Source organism: Myotis daubentonii, chromosome X (assembly GCF_963259705.1).
Source record: "Myotis daubentonii chromosome X, mMyoDau2.1, whole genome shotgun sequence".
NCBI classification, from domain to species: domain Eukaryota; kingdom Metazoa; phylum Chordata; class Mammalia; order Chiroptera; family Vespertilionidae; genus Myotis; species Myotis daubentonii.
The window spans coordinates 43,026,060-43,046,899 of record NC_081861.1 but is presented as its reverse complement, the minus strand read 5'-3'; the positions used below and the strand labels follow the sequence as shown (position 1 = coordinate 43,046,899).

At 39.3% G+C, this 20,840-nt stretch overlaps 1 pseudogene; it reads left to right on the top strand.

Annotated features, from left to right (window-relative positions):
• Positions 1-11,233, top strand: part of LOC132223465 (ubiquitin carboxyl-terminal hydrolase 10-like) — a 166,512-nt pseudogene extending 155,279 nt beyond the window's left edge.
• The last annotated feature ends 9,607 nt before the right edge of the window (positions 11,234-20,840 follow it).

The following is a 20,840-nucleotide window of genomic DNA, read 5'->3' as shown; positions in this document are numbered from 1 at the left end:
ATAATTTTCCTTCTGCATGAAAAACTTCCTTTAGCATATTTTATAGTGCCAGTCTACTGAGGCTAAATTTTCTTCACTTTTGTTTTTATTTCACTTTTGAAATATATTTTCTCTATATGTAGAATTTTAGACTATCCTTTTTTCCCTCATAGAATTTTGAAGGTGGGATTCTATTGTTTTATGTCTTGCATAGTTTCTGAAAATAAGTACTATATGTTCATTGCCTTCTGTCGGAAACCTGCTTATTTTCTCTGGATAATGATAAGATCTTCAATTTAGCATTGGTTTTCAACAATTTGAATGTGATGTGCCTTTGACTGGTTTTCTTTATGTTTAAACTTTTTAGAAGCCTTTCATTGAACTTAGTGGATTTGTGAGCTTCTAATTCTCAAAACTTTGGAAAAATTTCAACTGTTATTTCTTCAAATATATTTCTACCCCATTCCTTCTGGCAATACAATTATGCGTTCATTAGAATGCTTGATATTGTGTCATGTTTCATTGATGTTGCCTTGCTTTGTAAGTCTTTTATCAATGTGATTTATATTGGATAATTTCTATTGCTAGATATTTAAGTTAATGGATCTGTTTTTCTAGTGTCTAACTTGCTATTAACCTCATTCAGTGACATATTAACTTACAGTATTGCATTTTCATATCTAGATATTTTTCCTTTATATAATTTTCTGTTTTCTCATTTTGTTTATATTTTTCCTTAAATTTTTAATATATTAAGCATATAGCAAGCATTTTAGTTACTTGCAGTTACCTTGATTCTTTCTCTGCTTGTTGTATAACTTTGCTGTGCTGTTTCTTGTATAGCCTTTATGCTAAGACTAATTAAGCCTCACTACTGAGTCATAATCTTTCTAAGGTCTATAATGAATGTTCTGTGTAGTCAACGATATCTCTTCATCTTGACTAATAGGAACTCAAATGATCCTTTGTCCTGTGTGAGCTCTGGAATGATTCAGCTTATAGCTCCAGTAATCATTTTTTTCCCCTCTGGAAGTTGTACTTTTCCAGGCATCAGCAGATTTCACCTTATATGTATACAAATAGACATTCAGCCACTCGCAAAATACTGGGTCTATTTTTCTGTGTTTTTTTAAAATAGTATTCTGCTCCTTAAATTCTAGCTATTTCAGCCCCTTAAAACTCATATATCACTTTACTTAACTCAGCAAGAGCACCAAGATCTGTTTGCTTTTTCCTTCTCTGCAGTGTGGTCTAGAAATTTCCTCCAGATAAAAAGTCAGGTAAAAGGGATCAGCTAAGTCCTTTCACCTTTCTCAGGATCATAATTCTCTGTTGTCCATCAATCACTAAAAGCAAACATTTCATATATTTGGTCCAGTTTTTATATGTTTAAAAGTTAATTCTTTTTTATATGTTTAGAAGTTAATTCTATACAACAAACTGGCAGTGACCATGAGGCAATGGTAGAGGTTGCAAGTGTCTGGTGAGTAATATGGACCTTTTTTTTAAAAAAATAATTTTGTAATTTTCAATTACAGACATACAATATCATATTAGTTTCAGGTGTATAATGCATTGATGGGACATTATATAACTTACTGAGTGATCACCCTGACAAACCTAGTATTCATATGACATGATATTAGTTATTACAATATTATTGACTATACTCCCTATGCTGTGCATTACATCACTGTGACTATTCTGTATCTATCAATTTGTATTTCTTAACCCCCTCAACTTTTCACTCATCTCCCAATACCCCTCCCATCTTTCACCCAGTCCACTAACCCCCCTCCACTCTGGTAACCAACAGTTCTCCTTCTGTGTCTATGTGTTTGTTTTAATTCTGTTTGTTCATTTATTTGATTTTTAGATTCCAAATATCATACAAACAATATGGTATTGGTCTTTCTCAGACTGACTTATTTCACTGAGCATAATACCCTCATCCATGCTGTCACAAATGGTTAAATTTCATTTTTATTCTTAAAGAATTGTGGTTGCCTGATTTGAACTACCTGGTGGCTCAGGAGGACAAGCACAAATTGCCTTTGGTTTGCCTGATGAAGAGTGTTATTATGGCAGGGGTGACTTCCTGGTGGCATTTTCCAAAAGCATTTAAAGATTGCAGCAGACTGTGGCAAAGGATAAGACTTGGGACAAGTAATAGAAAAAAAAAACAGAAAACTGGGAAGGAAGAGGTTGAGGGGGGAAATATGAGAAGTAATAAAGGCTTTTAAAAGGTCTTATCTATATATATAAAAGCCAAGCGACTGGAACGACTGGTGGCTATCATGCGCACTGTGGTCAGTCAATTGGTCCTATCGTCCCCCCACCCTTCATTATCAGGGGTGGGACTGGTCAGCCAACCTCTCCCAGCTGCTCCCCCCAGCCAGCCTGGCCCCAATCAGCCCTGATCGGGGCGGGCCACCTGGACGCCACCCAATCACCAACCTCTCAAGGTCCCCCTCCTCCCCCCGTGGCTGGCAGGCCCTGATCACCTGATTGGGTCAGGCCCCGGCGGGGACAGGGAATGGGTGGTGGATGGTGGCAGACAGGGCCCCGTTCCCTGGGGAGCTGAGGGGTGGCTCCCTCCTTGGGGCCAGCGGCCAAACTCCTGCAGCCCCTCTCCCTAGCTGGCAAACCTCCCGTGGTCCTTCCCCCCATTCTTCCCCTAGCCGGCAGGCCCCATCCTTCCCCCCAGCTGGCAAGCCCCAGTGTCTGTGCAGCGGTGAGGAAAGGAGCAGGGGAGGTGGGGATCTGTGTGGTGGTGGGGCACCAAGGGCGGCTGTGGCATCTGGCGACTGTTCTTTCTGCACCCAGGCTGGCAACTGTCGCCTCCTCTCCCAACCCCACCAGGGCCTTCAAGCCCCGATCAGTCTGGCCCCTATCATCCTGGCCCCAGTCAGCCCTGATTGCCAGCCAGGCCTAGGGACCTCACCCATGCACAAATTTTGTGCACCAGGCCTCTAGTATTGAATAAGACTGATGAGAGCAGATTTCCTTGTATTGTAGATTCAAGAAGGCCATGTGCATGATCAGGAGTGCCCACACTCTTAGAAAAGTCAGAGAAAACCAAAGCCTGAACTGCAGCTAATCTAAAGACTCAGTGCAAATGAGTGAAGGCTATGGCAGAGTTTGGTCTTGCTAAATGTTGAAGAGTCTTAACACAGATCCAGTCTTCAAAGATTGGGAGTCCAACTTTCTTTCTCTCTCTCTCTCTCTCTCTCTCTCTCTCTCTCTTTTCTTTCTTTCTTTCTTTCTTTCTTTCTTTCTTTCTTTCTTTCTTTCTTTCTTTCTTTCTTATCTTTCTCTTTTTCCTTTGTCCCAGGTACTTAAAAAACTGTCAAAATAATAATAATATTTGACCATTTAATTAATTGAAGACAAACTTCAGTGGCTACATATAAAAATCATAGATTACAAAAACAGTATAGAAAAATTACTAAATAATCAAATGACAACAAACCACAAGAAACAAACCTTAGGTATTGAGGAGAATATGATTTCTACAGTTGCCACATTGTAATATTCAAATTGTTGAATTTTCAACATAAAATAATGAGGCATGCAAATTAATAAGAAACTATGGCCCATTCATGTTAAAAAAAAACAAAAAACCAATGCAATAAAAACTGTCCTTTAGGAAGCCTTGGAATTGAACATATTAAAAATAAAAATTAATTTAAGTGATTTAAATATACCCAAGGAGCCAAAGAAAACCATGGACAAAGAACTAAAAAATTCGCAGGGAAATTATATCTCACCAAATAAAGAATAAAATATAGAAATAGAAATTATAAAAAGAAACCAAATAGAAATTCTGGAAGAGGTAAAATAACTGAAATTAAAAATTTACTGTAAGAGTTCAACAGCAGATGTGAGCAGGCAGAGGGAAAAAATAAGCAAACTTGAAGATAATTCCACTGAAATTATCTATTAAGGAGCAGAAAGAGAAGAGAATAAAGGAAAATGGACAAATCATAAGAGATTTGTGGAACACCACTGAACATATGAGCTTCCACATATTAGAGGGAGAGGCAAGAGAGAAAAATACAGAATAAATATTTAAAGAAATAATGTCTTTTAAAACCCTCCCAAATATGATGAATGCATAAATCTGCATATTCAAGAAGCTCAATTCTAGGCAGGATAAATTCAAAGAGCTCCACACTAAAACACATTATAATAAAACTGTCAAAAACCAAAACCAGGGCATGGATGGAACTGGAGAGCATTATGCTAAGTGAAATAAGCCAGTCAATGAAGGAAAAATACCACATGATCTCACTCATTCATGGATAATAAAGACCATTATAAACTTTTGAACAATAATAGATACAGAGGCAGAGCTGCCTAGAACAGATTGTCAAACTGCAGCGGGAAGGCCGGGGACGGTTGGGGGGCAGGAGGTAGTGGGGTAAGAGATCAACCAAAGGACTTGTATGCATGCATATAAGCATAACCAATGGACATAAGACACTGGGAGGTAGGGGAGGCCAGGGGATTGTCAAGGGCGGGGAAAAAAAAAGGACACATGCAATATCTTTGTTATACTTTAAGCAATAAATAAATAAAAAATAAATTAATTAAAAAATAACAACAGCGAAACTTCAAAGCAAAAAGAGAGAAGTGATTTATTACAGACAAGGAATCATTAGGAAAAATAATAGTCAATTTCTCATCATAAAACATGAAGGCCAGAAGGCCATGATGTTGCATAATTAAAACACTGACAGAAAAAAATTTTCACTCAAGTGTCTATACCTGGCAAAATTATACTTACAAATGAGAAGAAATTAAGAAATTCTTAGATAAACTAAAACTGAGGGAGTTCATCACTAGAAGACCTTCTCTTTACAAAATGCTGAAAGCAGTCCTTCAGGCTAAAATGAAAATATATTAGACTAACTCAAAATCAGATGAAGAAATAAAAAAGTTAAAATAGTTATTTAAGCAAATATAAATACCAGTATTTTTAATTTTTTGATTTGTGGCTTCTCTATTTTTATATGATTTAAATGCAAGTACAGAAAAACAATCTAATAGGCATATCTGTATATATATAAAAGCCAAGCAACTGGAACACCAGAATGAATGGAATGACGGGAAGGACTGGTCCCTATGATATGCATTGTGGTGGCCAATCAGCCTAATCGGGGCCCCAATAGGGGTCCCAATTGGGCCCCCTCAACCTCCCGAGGCCCTTCCCCCTGGCCAGCCCAGCCCCCAATTGCCCCCCCCCTGATTGGGGGCAGGGCTGGCCGGCCAACCTCCCACTGCTCCCCATGAACCCTCCCCCCAATCACCCCCCCATTGGTGATGGGGCTGGCTGACCTCTCATGACTGCTCCCCCCAGCTGGCCTAGCCCTGATCAGCCCCTTACAGCCCCCCCCCCCAGTTTGGGGGCAGGGCCAGCCAGCCAACATCTTGCATCCCTCCCCCCCACTGGCCCGGCCTTAATCGGACCCCATCAGGGTGGGCCAGCTGGACCCAACCCATGCACGAATTCATGCACTGGGCCTCTAGTGTTGTATAAATTACTAATTTTTATAATCACAACACAAAGAGGGAGGAATGGAGCTGAAATGGGGCAGGGCTTTATATGTATTTAAATGTAAGTTGGTACTAATTCTAATTTCATTTTTGTAAATTAGGGATGGTCATTGTAATTCCCTGACTACTAAGAACAAAGTTAAAATATAGAAAAAATAACTAGTGAATTCAATGGTCCACCAGGAAAAATATTAATCAGAAAAGGCAGTAAGGGAGGAATTAAGGGACAAAACAGATATGACATATAGAAAACAAGTAGCAAAATAGCAATAGATTAAAATATCCAATTAAAAGGCACAGAGATTAGCAGAATAAATAAAAGAAAACATGATCCAACTATATATACACTGTCTATGAAAGATTCACTTTAGATCCAAAGACACAAGTTGGTTGAAAGTGAAAGCATAAAAAAGATATTTCATGCCAGTATTATCCAAACGAGAGTTGGGGTGGCTGTGCGAATATAAGACAAAATATTCTAAGCCATAAATTGTTATCAGAGACAAATAATGGCATGATATATTGATAAAAGATTTCATTCATTAAGAAGATACAATTATAAACATCAACACACCAAACAGCAGGGCCCAAAAATATATGAAGCAAAAACTGATAGAATCAAAGGGAGAATAGATATTTGTACAATAATATTTGGCAATTGAAATACCTGACATTATATAATTGATAAAATAATTAGACAGGCTATCAATAAGGCAAAAGAGGTCATGAACAGCACTATAAATAAAATAGTCCTTACATATATAGAACACCACCAAAAAACGCAGAATGAACATTTTTTTCTCAGGTGAACATGAAACATTCTTCAAAGTAGACCATATGTGGGTCTACTAAATAAGTCTCAATAAATATAAAAATATTAAAATTATATAAAGTGTATTCCTTAACCATAAGGGAATGACGCTAAAAATTAAACCTGGTGGACATTGTGCTAAGTTGAGCCAGGCACAAAAGGATAAACACTGTGTGATTTCACTTGTATGAGTGCACTGCAAATTTTTTAAAAATTCATATTTTCCTGATACCTCAACATACCCACAGTCTGTGAACACCTCCTGTAGGTGAATAGGTGCACCAGTGTGATAAGGATGGTCCTTGACTTATGTTCCCTTTCTTCCTCTTCCCTGACTGTGACTACATTCAAATGTACAAATAAAATCCCCTTATCAAGATTTTTAGAGTGGCTTACATGTCTAAGTAGCTAAAGTTTTTTCCTCTCTTTGTATGTTTACCTAACATGCTCCTGGCAGTTCTGAGGGGCCCCTATGGTTCACTGTGACCAATGACCTCTCTCTCTAGGGTGTCCCAATCAACCTTAGCGAGGCTGGGGTCTATATACAGGACAGTAATAATGGCCTCAAATTGTCTGATATATTTTTTAAATTTTTGTTATCATTTAATTTTGTTATTTAATTTTAAGGAGGCAACTCTTATACATCAATAGGGAGCAGCTAAAAACTGCCTGAGCACATTGCAGGAGATTTGTAATCTTGCTTAAGAAAAGAAAGTGGGGAAGAGATTGATTATACTAGTACTTGGGACTGGGTCCATCTTAGGGAGAGGTTGCCTGGAGACACTGGCCCCTTTCCCCTCCTTTTTCTTTCTCTAATAAATCAGAGACAGAAACAGAAGACCACAGCTTCAAGTAACTAAAAGCCTAAAAATAGGGGAGGGGTGAAACTATAGCTTTAGGCAGCTATAAGCCCAAAGGTGGGAAGAAGAGGGAGGTTAAAGCCTTATGTACTGAATATATTCTACATCTAGCAAACATCATGTAAGCCCTAGATTACTTATTGATTTAAAAATAATCCCCTAGCATTAGGGAGAAAAAAGTTAATAAATATATTATTTATAGATACATATCATATTTTAATATAATGTATAATAAATTATATATGTATGTCTAATATGTAAATAAATTATTAAAAGTTTCATAATTTGATCCATTGGCAATCCAAAATTTATATAGAAAATGTATATATAGAAAGGGCACACTGATTGGCTGTTGTGAATTCTACAATCTAGGTTCTAAATTAACTTTAACAATTGGTAAAAAGCAACAATTGACAAAATCTCATGGATTTAATACTAGAGCTCAAATTACCTTTACCTGGGGAATCCCACTAAATTTACACATTGTTCTCCATATAAGCTTTAAAAGTAGCAAAATAAATAGAGGAAAATGGCTACTTTAATTGTAGGCTTGCCTAAATTTCTTATAGTCATGGTGCCCATTGTCCTAAAGTCTTTCATATTGGGCGTAGATGCTCGAACATAATAATAAAAATTAAAGTAAATCTTTAACACAAATTGGAATACTAAAATTATGTCCCTTGGACTTTTAGTTAAAATAGTTAATATGGTCCAATTCAAGTTAAAAATAGGGCCTTCTAAGATTAAAACTTATTATATAAAACCTAATTAATAAAGGAGTTATTATTCTCACTGCTTCTCCATCTGACAACCCAAATTTGCTTGTTCCTAAACCTGCAAAAAATAAAGGGTACCTCATGATTGATTACTATAAACCTAATGCTGGGCTTCCATCAAAGATTTTCATATCTAATGTTCAATATTATTAAAATTACTAATTCTATTCAATCAACAACAGGTAAATATTTTACTTTTATGTTGCCTATTTCAACAGCCTTTCAGCTATAATTTGTTTCCACCTCCAAAGGGGTAAAATCTACCCTTTTCAGGCTACCCATGGGGTACCCCAACAGCTTAGCTATCACACAAAATCTTTGCAGACCTCTATCTTAAATACATACTTATTTCTATGGAAGTGCAAGAATGACATTGTATTGATAATATCCTCCTCCAAAGAGATTTATTTGACTCACGTATTAATGACACATAAGTCCAACATTTTTTAGTTCTTTTGGGGTTCTGGTGTCAACATTTTCCTCATTTAAATTTTTTACTTACCGTGTATGTGCTGGCAAGAAAATGGCCACTGTGGGGGGTGGGGGTGGGGGAAGGCGGGAGGAGGCAGGGTGGGGTGGGGACCAGCGTGAAGAGTCAGGAGAACAGAAAAGCTCATTGAAACCTTCCATGGCCCAGAATATATTTTTGGAGATTTTAGCCCTGATGAATTCAATTAGTTCTTTGTGATTCCTCATTCTTCAATTGAACTTCCTCCATACAATGTAACAGTTCTGTGCTACCTGATGGACAAGAATATCAGAAACAGAGTTTGGTGTTAATGAAGTAATTGAACTCAATGACACCTTGGAGAGAACTCTCAACCACAGTATTTCAAGCAAATTGAATCCTCAGGCCATGGAATTTATTCTTAGTTGCACAACGTCCAAAAAGACCCCTGGTGACGTAGCTAAAGAAGCAAACTACAGCTCCATTGATTGCCAGTACCCAGGGTCTGCCCTTGCTCTGGATCATAGGTACAATGTGAAGGCTGAAGTTTTGGAAAATAATGGTGTCTCTGGTGATCTTGGAAGAAGGGAGCATAAAAAGAAGAAAAAAAGTCCACCTATATAACTATATAACCATATTATAGTTACTTGAAAGATGGCAGTGAGACTCGTATTTCCACGGAAGCTCTAGGGTCAATGGGTATACCAATCCAGCATGTAAACTTGATGGGTGATATGCCCTTATTGGGGACACCCAGGACTGTAGCAGCCCTAAGTATTCCAAAGAGTTAGTCAGTAATTCTGTGCCTGGTGGTTCTTTCCTCAGAGCCCTGGACAGCAATGCTTGGACTGCAGGATAGCCTGAGGGACATCAGGGGCCTGACTTTGGACAGTTCTGCCTCCCTACAGAAGCTGACAGGGACACCCTGTTGTGGACAGCTGTAGTTCACCCTTATGTTGGCAAGGATACTACTGAAAACCTTGGCGTTGCTAATGGACAAATGCTTGAATCCTCAGGTGAGGGCTCAACCTCCAATGGAATGGAGTTGTACAAAGTGGAAAGCACAACTCAGATCCAGCTAAAACTGAGAGCGCTTCCCCTCCTGCTGATGCCCTGGCCTCTGTGGTGGATACCACTCTCATCAGTCAGTCTAAGTCATGGGCCAGTCTTTTCCATGATTCTAAACCCTCTTCCTCCTCGCCTGTGGCTTCTGTGGAAACTAAGTTCCCTGGACTCTGAAAAGCAGGCTGAAGTCATGAAAGGGCTTATTCCAGTTTCAGAGGCTCCTGTAGCCATAAAGGTTGCAGAGTTACTGGAGAACGTAACCCTAATACATAAGCCAGTATCATTGTAACCACATGGATTGGTCAATAAAGGAAACTGCTGCTACATTAATGCTACACTACAGGCACTTTATTGCTTGCCCTCTGATGAAGTCCATTCCTCTGTATTCAATAATGCAAAGACTTTGTACGTCAACATCCATGATGCGCATTTGGCTAAGGAATGAGTTTATGAATATGCCAGTATTTCCAAAACCCAGACAAGCTCTTGGGAATAAAATCATGAGGGATATCTGCCCTGGAGCTGCCTTTAAACCCACATATATGTATAGAGTCTTTACAGTCAACAAATTGAGTCTGTCTGAAAAGGGTCGACAAGAAGATGAGGAATACTAGGCTGAATTCTAAATGAACTTCATGACGAAGTGTTGAAACTAAAGAAACTTCTCTCACCAAATAATGAAAAACTCACAAAAGCCACTCGATGAATGAGAAAGAGCAGGAAGAACCAGGTGACAGAAGTGAGGACGAATGGGAGCAAGTGGGTACCAGAAATAAGACTTCAGTCACTCTCCAGGTGGACTTTGTTCAGACCCCAGCATTTTTGGTGGGCATATCAGGTCTGTGATTTATCAGTAAAGTTCAAAAGGATCTGCCACTTTGCAGCCATTTTTCACCTTGCAGTTGGATAACCAGTCTGACAAGATATGAACAGTCCAGGATGCATTGGAAAACTTTGTGCAAAGAGAATATTTCCAAGGTTATACTGCAAAAAGAAAAAACAAACAACACACACACACACAGATACACACACACACACACACACACACACACACAAGAGGTTGAGATCAGTTGAAGAGTGACTCTGGAAAAACTTCCTCCTGTCCCCCTGCTGCACCTGAAATGATTTGCTTACAAGAAGACTCTTGGATATCAGAAGCTTATAAAAAATATTGAATATCACCCTAGCCAGTTTGGCTCATTGGATAGAGCGTTGGCCTGTGGACCAAAGAGTCCGGGATTCGATTCCGGTCAAGGGCATGTACCTCAGTTGCAGGCTTCTCCCCAGTCTGGGCCCTGGTCAGGGCTCATGCAGGAGGCAACCAATTGATGTGTTTCTCTCACATCGATGATGTTTCTCTCTGTCTTTCCCTCTCTCTTTTTCTCTCCCTAAAAAATCAATGGAAAAATATCCTCGGGTGAGGATTAACAAAAACAAAACAAAATAAAGCAAAATTGAATATCTTGTGGGCTTAGAACTGCTCTCTCCAGGAGTTAAAGATAAGAATTTAAATGCCACAGAACCTATAAAGTATTTGCAGTAGTCTACTACCATCATGGCAGCAGTGTGAAGAGTGGTCATTGCAATGCAGATGTCTTCCAGATTGGTCTGAACAGCTGGCTGCGCATTGATGACCAGACAAACACACAAGGTGATTAACCAGTACCAGGTAATGAAGCCCATTGCTGACTGCACAGCCTACCTCCTCCATTACTACTGAGTAGACCTGCTGTAACAGCCTGTGTGCTGTGAGTGCCTGACACCTGCTTGTAGAACACCAATTCTCACTGACTTCCTTCCTCTCTTTAGTGTTTCTTTAGAGAGAAACTCTCCCTTTTGCAAATATGGAATAGAATGAAAAGGAGATGGCATGGGGTTTGTGCCTAACATAATTTGTGTTGTCTTACAACTTCCAAGTCAAAATCATTTGGTTGAAATAGAGACTGTCACTTGATTTAAGAAAATATACAAAAACTCATAATTCTGAAATAATGCTTATTCCTGAGTAAGAAGGGGGGGACTTGCATTTGATACCTAGCCTTATTGCTTAGCAAAATAAATTCTGCACCAGCAACACCACTTTAAATTTGTGAAAATAAATTTCATCTTTCCTTAAAAAGTAAATTTTTAATCTGTCACAATTTCCTCCCCTCCCCATTAGGTTTTGATAGATGATAAAATGAGCCAGTTACCAGAAAAGAAATAGCTCTTCAAAAGAAAAATAAACACAAAAAATAAGTTTCTGTTTGCAACAGGAAAAATACATTTCAATAATTGTGTGATGAGAAACTGCTTATGTACACATTGCAGATCCAATATTTTGAGTTAAGGAGTTAATCACATAGATGGGTGATTGTAACTTTATTGCCATTAAAAGGTTTTAAATTGCACTCATGCTTCTGTGTGCACATAATGAAATATGGGCAAAATAATAAAGATTGATCTTGGCATAAAGACCACTAGGGGGTGCACCAAGAAAGCATAACAAAATGCGGAGACAAAGAAACAGGACAAAATTGTCAATGGAAGATAGAGAGTTCAGAACCACACTTTTAAGGTCTCTCAAGAACTGTTTAGAAGCCGCCGATAAACTTAATGAGATCTACAAGAAAACTAATGAGACCCTCGATGTTATGTTGGGGAACCAACTAGAAATTTAGCATACACGGACTGAAATAACGAATATTATACAGACTCCCGACAGCAGACCAGTGGAGCGCAAGAATCAAGTCAATGATTTGAAATGCGAGGAAGCAAAAAACACCCAACCGGAGGGGCGGAATGAAAAAAGAATCCAAAAAAGCGAGGATAGTGTAAGGAGCCTCTGGGACAGCTTCAAGCGTTCCAACATCAGAATTATAGGGGTGCCAGAAGATGAGAGAGAGCAAGTTATTGAAAACCTATTTGAAGAAATAATGACAGAAAACTACCCCCACCTGGTGAAAGAAATGGACTTACAGGTCCAAGAAGCGCGGAGAACCCCAAACAAAAGGAATCCAGAGAGGACCACACCAAGACACGTCATAATTAAAATGCCAAGAACAAAAGATAAACAGAGAATCTTAAAAACAGCAAGAGAAAGAAACTCAGTTACCTACAAGGGAATACCCATACGACTGTCAGCTGATTTCTCAACAGAAACTTTGCAGGCCAGAAGGGAGTGGCAAGAAATATTCAAAGTGATGAATACCAAGAACCTACAACCAAGATTACTTTTTTTTTTATTGCTTAAAGTATTACAAAGGGTATTACATATGTATCCATTTTATCCCCCCGCCCTAGACAGTCCCCTAGCCTCCCCTATCACCCAGTGTCTTATGTCCATTGGTTATGCTTATATGCATGCATACAAGTCCTTTAGTTGATCTCTTACCCCCCTACCTCCTGCCCCCCAACCCTCCCCGGCCTTCCCGCTGCAGTTTGACAATCTGTTTGAGGCAGCTCTGCCTCTGTATCTATTATTGTTCAAAAGTTTATAATGGTCTCTATTGTCCATGAATGAGTGAGATCATGTGGTATTTTTCCTTTATTGACTGGCTTATTTCACTTAGCATAATGCTCTCCAGTTCCATCCATGACGTTGCAAATGGTAAGAGTTCCTTCCTTTTTACAGCAGCAAAGTATTCCATCGTGTAGATGTACCACAGTTTTCTAATCCATTCATCTACTGATGGGCACTTAGGCTGTTTCCAGATCTTAGCTATGGTGAATTGTGCTGAACCAAGATTACTTTATCCAGCAAAGCTATCATTCAGAATTGAAGGTCAGATAAAGAGCTTCACAGATAAGGAAAAGCTAAAAGAGTTCATCACCACCAAACCAGGATTATATGAAATGCTGAAAGGTATCCTTTAAGAAGAGGAAGAGGAAGAAAAAGGTAAAGATACAAATTATGAACAACAAATATGCATCTATCAACAAGTGAATCTAAGAATCAAGTGAATAAATAATCTGATGAACAGAATGAACTGGTGATTATAATAGAATCAGGGACATAGATAGGGAATGGACTGACTATTCTTGGGGGGGAAAGGGGTGTGGGAGATGCGGGAAGAGACTGGACAAAAATCATGCACCTATGGATGAGGACAGTGGGTGGGGAGTGAGGGCGGAGGGTGGGGCGGGAACTGGGAGGAGGGGAGCTATGGGGGGGAAAAAGAGGAACAAATGTAATAATCTGAACAATAAAGATTTAATTAAAAAATAAAATAAAGATTGATCTTTCTTTAAGTCTGCTCTGTTTAATTCTGCTGCCTGCTCTTCTACAATGTTATGCCTCTAATTGTACAGTTTAGTGATACCTAGTGCCGGAAGCCGGTCCATCCTTGCTGCCTGACACAGTCGCTGCAGGAAAGAAACATCTGCACAGCATATGTTTCAAGGGACCTGGCGTATATAGCATACTGTTCTTAATATGTTTGCTCCCCTTAGCGCTGTGTGTTTTAACCAAGGTCACCTCTCCAAGAAAGGTTGTTTCCCCAGGTAGGAATTTTTCCCTGAAGTCAGGGAGGGGATGCCTCTCCTAGAAAGGTTGTTTCCCCAGGTAGGAATTTTTCCCTGAAGTCAGGGAGGGGATGAAACTCCTTAACTAAGTGCCAGGCGGGTAGTTAATCACTACAAACAATCATGCTTAAGCTACATAATCTTTACTCCCTGGAATGGAGATAAGAAACACCCTAACCTTTGTAATAGAAATTGACAGGATTAAAATCAACTGGTATAAATACGGATGTAACAAGACAATAAACAGCAGAGCCTCTCTGGAGATCAAGACCAGAACTTGGCTGGAGATCCTGGCTAGGCTGCTGACCAACTGAACGCTGTCTCCGTGTCATTCCTTCTTCGCCGACTCCGTCCACACCTTTGGGGACCCCTGGACCCGCTGGGGCTGGACCCCGGCAACCTAGGAGTATATAAGTTGTTGCTCATCAATAAAAATCACTAAGTTGGTTTTAAAAATGTACTTACAAATGAAAATTAAGAGGTACTCTTTCTTGTGCCATTAGAAACTCCTTCACTAAATATGCTTTAGCAACCTCTTCTCATGCCTCCTGGAGCCTCTGGACCACCAATGATGGCCATTAGCTGCCCCAATGCTTCTGATGCAAAATGTTTCCCCCTTTTCCTTGGCATCACACTATACAATATTAAAACAACAAATGAATGATCTGGGCTGTCTTGGAAATAGAGGCCTTCACAGACTCTGAACCTGTGACCCCCATACCGAGCTGCCCATTATGCTTTGAGTCATGAAAACAGCAGGCCACAACCTCAGCACAGCTAAGAAGGCCTTCTTGAGACAGGTTGGAACCCAAATCTGGGCCCTCTGGTATATTCCACTTGCAGGTGGAGGTATCTTCCCTTGTCTTCAGTGTCTTGCCAGATGCCAAGGTAAGAAAGGAGGTTACTCCTCCACTTGACCTCTTGAGTATCTGGTATCCCCTCCGGATTAACTAAGTGAACAGCAATGGGAGTTCATAGTCTGTGCAAATGGTATTGCTGTCATACATGATGGAGTTTAATGGAATGTCGCTGCTTTCCATCCCTTAGTTAGAAAGCCCAAATAAAGGACAGAACCCAAGAAACAACACACAAGGCCAAACTCCAAGCAGTTTCCTTAAGCAGAATGCCCTGATCAACAAATTACACCATCTTCACAGGTATTATTAACTATTAGTGGCCTAGTGCATGAATTTATGCACCTTGAAAGGAACTGTGAGCCGAGAGGCTGTGGTGGGCACAGGGGCAGGTCTTGACCCATCCTCTGTGCCCCCGCCTTGACCCTCCCTCTGCACCCCTGGTACCCTGTCTACTGGCAGTCCTGCTCCCGCTGCTGCTGCCACTGGCAGGTGCTGATGGCACCAGTTACACTCACACCCACTGAAGGCGCAGAGCGACTGGGGCTGGTGCCAGCAGTGGGTGGGTGCAGTGGCTGCTACCCCTGATTGCCACTTAGGAGCAGGGGGAGGTGGAGAAGCCCTAAGGGACGATTGGGTCTGGCAGCTGCCGCTCGCACCTGCCAACGGCGCTGAGTGATCAGGGCTGGCGCTGGGTGTCAGCAGCAGGTGCAAGCAGGACCAGCGCCAGCAGCACGTGCAAGTGCAGGGTGGGACCGGGGCTCATGGGAGCAAAGAATTTTCAGTAACCATTAGAGGCTCACCCCGATGACAGCGACCAGTGCCCCACCTTGGTCCCGTGCTCCTGCTCACCTGCTCCACCATGATGCCCACCATGTTCTGTGCTCTGCCGCCTGCTGTTGACACCTGCCATGTTCCGTGCTCATGTTCTGAGTGCAATTTAAAATCTTTTAATGGAGCTCTGGTGGTCAGCGCATGTCATAGCGACCAATTATTTGCTTGGTTGGTAGTTCCCCCATTCTGTCTATTTGCATATTAGCCTTTTATTATATGGGATTAGGCCATTACCTAAAAAGTGCCCCCTTTAAGGTAAAGAGTGCTGAGGATCTCTTACCTCACAGATACCCCAAATGTAAATCAAAATCACACCTGTTTCTGTATATACTAGAAGACACAATGAGAAGCCTTGCAAGGACACAACTTACTTTCTTCAGAGCTACAGACATCACTGGTAGTACCCAAGACACACATTTCACTTGTTAAAATAAACAATGCTGAACTCTTGGAAAAGGCATTCAAAAGAACTTTCATGCCCCTAATAGTCTCAAATAGCCAGTTTAACTGAGAGACAATGGTGTCTTCAAACAACTCCTTTTTCTAATTCTAGACCAATGAGTATACCTCTAAAGTTCTCTATCTTGTCCCAGGCTTTAACCTATTCTTACAAATTTTCAATATTACCCCCACCCCATAAGGGCTGAAGGCCAGATGGAGGAAACATACTCTCTTGGGATTCATTAACCACAAATCATCTCACAGTTTAGAAAATTGCTTATCTGGTGCCGAACCCCTTTGAACCTAACTTTACACTGAAAACAAATAAACAAACACTGTCAAGTGCAGCTGCACACCATTCTGTTGACTGTTGGTTTTATTACTACTGATTTGTTTGATTTCATTGGTTTATAATCTGGAGGCCCACATCAACTCAAATGGCTACCCACTTGGAAAGTATACATGAGTCCCAGATCCCAGAGCTTCGCCACTGGAGATGACATTGCCTCAGAAGACATGCCCTCAGGTCACAACAGTGCCATTATAGATGCCTTTGCTCCCTAGGCCAGAGACAACCTCACCTGGGATACTAAGATTTCTGTCCCAATAAGACCCATGAATTAACTACCTCTTAAGAATCAAAGTAGGCATTACTATCTTTTTCTTTTCTTCCTAAATTCACTGCCTGCTTATCCTGTGATTCTGGTATACTCTTTTCTCTCTGCTAAGGTGTACATCCCTGCACTTTCATGCCTAAAGGAAAATCTGGTAAAAATTACTAAAATTAATGAAGATTATTGCTTTACCAAGAAGGCACCTACTTCATATCAATCAACCCTTGACCTCCTGAGGAGAGGACTACACACTCCTTGATGTCTTTTTTCTATACCTCTCCATCTTTCCACCAGTTTCTCACTTTGCATCTCTGACCATGACCACCACAACCACACTTTCCTCTTGGCTAAACATATCACATTCTCATAGGTACATTATGATCTGAGTAATGGCTCTTTGGGCTCTTATCATGACCAAACTCACAGGCACAGCATCTTACATATTTTTCCTTGCTGACTCCTCCACACATTTTCTCTAATGAAACCAAACCCCAGTGTGCAGTGACTACACTGGGGATCACCACAGTTCTTGATTCACTTGGTACCTCCCTGCTTCCATCAGCCCAAATGTACAGTATTTATTCATATCTTAATAGGATGTGCTATAGCCATAGGAGCCATCAGTAGTATGTAGTGTGTGTAGAGGGCTCTAGTTGGGGATAATATTTTTTTTAAAGTAGATTGGGACCAGTAGAATCTAATCTGAATGACAATATTAGCATCCCACACTTTTTTTTGTTAGGGGAATGAAGTAAGATGATTTTTATTTGTAGTGAAATCCCTCTGCAGGTAGTGTATAAGATGGATTTAAGGGGATTAGACCTATTAACATATTAAATTAGTATTAGTGAAAAATGAGTAACTGGATGAGGCCAATGGTCAATGTTACTACACTATTAAAGGAGGGAGGAGAGTGCAGGTCGAGTATTGTAACAAGCCCCTCACATGCATTAGTTTTTACAAGCACAAAGACAAATACTTTGGTACTGAAACTGAAGACCTCATTTACTTACGAATATCTTCACAGCTTCTATTGAACATATTTTCTTTTTAGAAATGAAGGAAAGTCTCCCATTTTTGAGCCATTCTTTTTTATTATTTATTGTCTAAAGTTTTATACATGTCTCCTTTCCCCCCAATTGACCTTGTAGGCCACTCCCACCCCTGAGGGCAAGCCCCCACTGCCCCAGTGTCTGAGTCCATTGGTTATGATAATATGTATGCACTCAAGTCCTTTGTCTGCTCTCTAACCCTCTCCCACCTCCCTTGCCATTTGTTTCTGGATCTATTTTTGTGCATCAAATTATGTTGATCATTAAATCCCACATATGAGTGAGATCATGTGATATTTATCTTTCTCCCACTGGCTTATTTTGCTTAGCATAATGCTCTCCAGTTCCATCCATACTGTTACAAATAGTAAAAGTTCCTTCTTTTTATAGTGGTGTAGCATTCCATTGTGTAGATGTACCATAGTTTTTCAATCCACTCATCTCCTGCTGATGGGCATGTGGGCTGTTTCCAAATCTTAGCTACAGTAAATTGTGCTGCTATGAACATAGGGGTGCATATGTCCTTTCTGATTGGTGTTTCTTGTTTTTTGGGATATAGTCTGAGAATTGGGATTGCTAGGTCAAAAGGGAGTTCCACTTTTAACTTTTTCAGGAAACTCCATACTGTCTTTCACAGTGGTTGCACCAGTCTGTATTCCCACCAGCAGAGCACGGGTGTTCCCTTTTCTCCACATCCTCTGCAGCACTTATCGTTTGTTGATTTGTTGATGATAGCCATTCTGACAGGTGTGTGATGGTACTGCATTGTTTTGATTTGCATCTCTCGGATGATTAGTAACTTTAGCATGTTTTCATACGTCTCCTGGCCTTCTGAATGTCCTCTTTTGAAATGTGTCTATTTAGATCCTTTGCCCAGTTTTTTGATTGGGTTGTTTATCTTCCTTTTGTCAAGTTGTATGAGTTCCCTATAAATTTTGGAGATTAGGCCCTTATCTGAAATAGCATTGGCAAATCTGTTCTCCCAGTCAGTGGGCTTTCTTGTTGTTTTGTTGATGGTTTCATTTGCTGTGCAGAAGCTTTTTATTTCGATGTAGTCACATTTGTTTATTTTCTCTTTAGTCTCCATTGCCCTAGGAGTTGTGTCAATAAAGATATTGTTACGACATATGTCTGCAATTTTGCTGCCTATGCAATCTTGTAGGATTTTTATGGTTTCCCATCTTACATTTAAGTCCTTTAGCCATTTTGAGTTAGTTTTTGTGTATGGTGTAAGTTGGTGATCTAGTTTCATTTTATTTTTTTTGCATGTATCTGACTAAATTTCCTAGCACCATTTATTGAAGAGACTATCTTGACTCCATTGTATGCTCTTGCCTCCTTTGTCAAATATTAATTGAGCATAATAGCTTGGGTCAATTTCTGTGTTCTTCGTTCTGTTCCATTTGTCTATATATCTGTTATTGTGCCAGTACCAGGCAGTTTTGATAACCGTGGCTTGGTAACATAGCTTGATATCTAGTATTGTGATCCCTCCAACTTTGTTCTTCTTTCTCAGGATTGCTGTGGCTATTCAGAGTCTTTTTTTATTCCAGATGCATTTTTGGAGAGTTTGTTCTAGATCTTTGAAATATACCGTTGGTATTTTAATAGGGATTGCATTGAATCTGTAGACTGCTTTGGGTAGTATGGACATTTTAATGAGGTTTATTCTACCAATCCAAGAACATGGTATGTTCTTCCATTTGTTTATGTCTTCCCCTATCTATTTTTTCAATGTCCTGTAGTTTTCTGAGTACAACACTTTTACCTCCTTAGTTAAGTTTATTCCTAGGTATCTTAATTTTTTTTGGTGCAATGGTAAATGGGATTGCTTTTTTAGTTTTGCTTTCTGTGAGTTCATTATTGGTATATAAAAAGGCCTTTGATTTCTGGGTGTTAATTTTGTATCCTGCTACATTGCAAAATTCATTTAGTATTAGATCTAGTAAGTTTTGATGGAGTCTTTAGGTTTTCTATGTACAGTATCATGTAATCCTGGAATAAGGACAGATTTACTTCTTCTTTTTCAATTTGGATGCCTTTTATTTCTTCTTCTTGTCTGATCTCTATGTCTAGCACTTCCAATACTATATCGAACAAGAGTGATGAAAGTGAGCATCCCTGTCTTGTTCCCATTCTTAGGGGACATGAGTTTAGTTTTTGCTCATTGAGTATGATGTCAAGCCATTCTCTTATGTCAATTGTACAAAATTGCATGCAATTTTATAAATAATTTTAAAATACAGTTTTGTAAATATTTAAGATTTTGCTAATATGATTTTGAATTATAAATGTCAAGTATTCAGTTTTGAAGAGTATGTATTATTTTTATTATACTTTTTTAAAAAAAGAAAAAAATTACATTTTTAGACTGTTTCTATGGGTAAATTTAATGTACTGAATAAAGGTTTATTTTCCTTATTTTTTATAGTCACACCTCATAAAATGCTTGACAAATTGTTTTCTCTGGAATAAAACTGTTTATTCATCTATAGAGTGATTATGCCTATATGAGTTAGGCTTTATATATTATAAATAAGTGGAGGAAGTCTTATTACTGTCTAATCAGCATTCAGCATATAAGAAACAATAAGGGTGGTTGTCAGAGGCAGGGGCCAGGAGAGTATAACATGGGCAAAGTGTTTCAAAGATACAGACTTTCCATTACATAAAAAAACGCTGTGTGGCTGTAATGTGTAGCATTGTGACTGTAGTTAATAATACTGTACTGCATATTTGAAAATTTCTTAGAGAGTAGATCTTAAAACTGTTCATTGGATTAAAAATGATAGCACTATGAATACCTTGCTGGTAGACCCAATTGCATTTTATATCAAGAGTTTAATACAAAGCTTCTCCAATAGTAGGGGCATAGTAATTATTTTTTTCATGATAAACAATTAAAATTATAAACATCTCTAATTGTTATAGATTATAATTATAGTAACTATATGTTAGCGATCTCTTGGAGCAGAAATTTTTGCTCAGGACCCCATATATATCTGGGTATTTTGTTTGATTTTCATTCTTTGTCAATTACACTT